Here is a 3250-nt window from a genome sequence, read left to right as displayed (position 1 = left end):
ATTGAAGTGCTAAATTTGTAAAATTATACATCTTATAGTTCAATTAAAATACTCTCCCAGATAAACTTACTGTGTTGCAGCTGTTGAGAGGACAATTCTGGAGGCACTTAATGAACTGGACATGAAGATCAATCATCTGACTTCAGTGGTCCAGTCCCTTGCAGCAAACAACCGTTCCAGTGCTCCAGTGGTGAACAGCGAGGATGATGTCTTCCCTCTCACAACCATGGAGGAACTAGACAAACTGGAAAGAAAATTATCAGAGAAAGCAAATGATGCAAAAGATGGTAAAAATCATTGACATTTGAAGGTTAACAGTTGCAATGAAAGTAAATAATATCTATTATATACCCGGTTTCACAGACCAGGCTTAAGGCTATTCCCAGACTAAAATGTATGTGTGAGCTGTCTTAACTCAAAATAACTTGCAATAACATTTCTTACAATATGTCAGTGCCATTGTTTTCATCTCAAGATGCACACATGCAGCATTTTTATAAAAGCAAAACTAGGACCTATAGTCCTGAATTTAAACTAATCCCTGTTCTGAGCTCAGTAGTAACTGATTACATGCAATCTGGGATTACGTAAACAGATTCTAGTAAATAAAGAACTTGTAATTATATAAAATTACATTTTATAAAACTCATAATCAGACTACAGTTACTTTTTATGGATTACATGATTAAATATTTACAATATAGTAATAGATTATTCTACATTCGATTATTAATGTTTAAGAACATAGCATCTGCATCAACACATTGATTTTTACAAAAAAAAATTTTGTCGTCTGATCACCTAATATATTTATTTAAAAGTACTCATGAGATTTTAATATATATATATATATTTAATAATTACGTGTCACATTTCTATGTTCTTTGGTTCTGCGACACTGGTTATGGTCACATGACATGCAGGTAAACAAATAAAACTTATTTTTTTAAATGCTTTATTTTAATTTAAATCTTTTTGTGATTTAAATAATTATTAGCTTCTCATTAATTGAACTCACAAGCCTCCTACAGTTCATTCACAAACACCAGTTTGAGAAAACTTGACATAATATATTATTTAATGCATTTCATGCTATAAATAACAACAATTAAAATATATTTACTTTTTGTATTTTTATGTCATATGGTACTTTAATTATCCTATTTAAATATGATAGACTACTTTTAGATTACTTTTGACCAAACTCATCTGATTACATTATTTAAAACGTGTAATGTAATGGATTTCATTGCTAACTACAATTTTCTAATGTAATTTGGAATCAGTAACAGATTACAATTTGGTGAGTTAACTACTCAGCTCGGTCTGTGAAACAGGACCATAATGTTTGGGCATTGTCTATAATGTTTTGAAATGTGTTTTTATTTTTAAGGTGAACAGGTTATCCATCAGTGGAGGACACACACTGAAGAAAACAATATGGAGAATATGCTCCAAGGTGTTTGGTCCTGTAGCCAAACAACTAAACTGGTGTGGTAGGGGAGAAAAGCGAGGGATCAGGAAAACAAACATAGGAGCACTCCTAATAGGTAAATTACGTCCAAAATGTTTTCCAATGTACAGTGTACGGGGAACACTTTAAATTAAGGTTCATTAGTTAACATTAGTACATGAACTAAGAATTAACATACTACATAATTTATTAATCTTAATGTTAATTTCAGCATGAATCAATGCATTATTAAAATCATACGTTGTTCGTTAAAGCACGATTACCCCTCGTGAGCTTTTCATACAGATTATTAGGCCTACAAAACATAATATATATTATGCATGTGCCTAACCAGCAGATACATGCCGTTTTAACAGTGTAAAACGCGGTTTCATACTCACAAGAGCGTTTTAGAAATGTTAACTTTTGTTTTTACGATTAACAGTTAGGCTAAGTGACGAAGAAACTGTAGATGAAACCACAAATCAGCTGTTACCGCCACTTGACTAAACCACAGAAACAACTATTCGTCAATATTAAGCTAATACTTATCTGTTTAATTTACTTTATATAAAATCAAACATACACCACACATATTAATGACAATGAATCTAGCTACGTTCCTCAGTTTTCCCGCGGCGATCACTTCCACGTGCGCGTCGATGTGATGATTTGTAAGCACATGCGCAGTACTGATGAGGAGTCGACTCCAAAGACGTCGATTCCTTGAATCTGACCAGCCCAGTTTTCGAAGTAGACTTAATATAAAATTATTAATATTCAACTCAGGCTGTGTCTCCACTAATCTGGGAGTCACTCTAAAAGAACCTGAAACCGGTACCAGTTTAAAGTTTTTATGACTGAAGCAGAATTTCAGCACCACTGGAAATGAACAGTGACCAATCAAATAGAAAGCACAGACATGAAACGTTCTACTTGTATGTTATATTAGCCTACATCACGCTGAGTGGCATTAAAAACAGTAGACAAACATTAATTGCACATCAATTATCTATATTAATTAGATAATATTAAGGCAGGCTAATCATTCTCAGCTAGTAACTCGCATCGGGATCATATGAACAATTAAACAGACATAAGACTAAATAAATGTCTTATTTTACATTATTTTGCGCAGTTAATGCATAATTCTTAAATGGATTTGTTTGGATCGGCATGCATTTATCTTACATGACTAATAGAATAATGAATAATTTAATTGATACTGATACAGACATTATAGCTTTGGGGAAGGACGGATGTTGCAATCATTTTTTATAGTTTGCTTATCATTGTCTAAATTCATAAGAGCCCAGTTTAAAAAAAAACATATTTTGAGGATTTAATTAAACAATAAGTGAAAAAAGTTTTATTTGTTAAACTTATTTAAGTTTTACCTTTTAACATGCAGGAGCAGCTATGAAGAATCCCGTGCTTCCGTCGCCAACTGAAGCAGAGGCTGAAAAACACATTAAGGATTATCTCCGCTTGGCCCCAGGGAGAATGCCTTGTTAGTCAACTTGATTTTTTGTTGTTTGTTTGGTTGGTTCAGGATTAAAATAATAATAATAATAATAATAACATAAACGACTGCTTATTTTCATTCACTGTTAATAAAAGGATACAAATCATTCAACAGCATGTTGTGTTCTTTCATTCTGAGTGGAAAATACTTGGGGTTAGTTATTATACTTTTCTCATATGTGAAGACGCATGCATAATCAGTGTAACTAAAGCTGTGATCAATAAAAGGAAATATGAAGGAACGTATAAAATCGTACAATTAAGAACGACGTA

At 32.5% G+C, this 3250-nt stretch overlaps 1 long non-coding RNA gene across 2 annotated transcripts; it reads left to right on the top strand.

Annotated features, from left to right (window-relative positions):
- The first annotated feature begins 271 nt into the window (after positions 1-271).
- On the top strand, positions 272-3092 carry LOC113091891 (uncharacterized). Of its 2 annotated transcripts, XR_003287468.1 has the most exons (3): positions 272-287; positions 1394-1550; positions 2865-3092. It is a non-coding gene; the product is annotated as an uncharacterized LOC113091891 (long non-coding RNA). The 2 variants fall into 2 exon arrangements; XR_003287467.1 differs by lacking the exon at positions 272-287 and having other exon boundaries at positions 1326-1550.
- Positions 3093-3250: the final 158 nt, after the last annotated feature.

Source organism: Carassius auratus, unplaced genomic scaffold, assembly GCF_003368295.1.
Source record: "Carassius auratus strain Wakin unplaced genomic scaffold, ASM336829v1 scaf_tig00214341, whole genome shotgun sequence".
Classification (NCBI taxonomy): Eukaryota; Metazoa; Chordata; class Actinopteri; order Cypriniformes; family Cyprinidae; genus Carassius; species Carassius auratus.
This window is presented reverse-complemented; position numbering and strand designations above follow the sequence as displayed.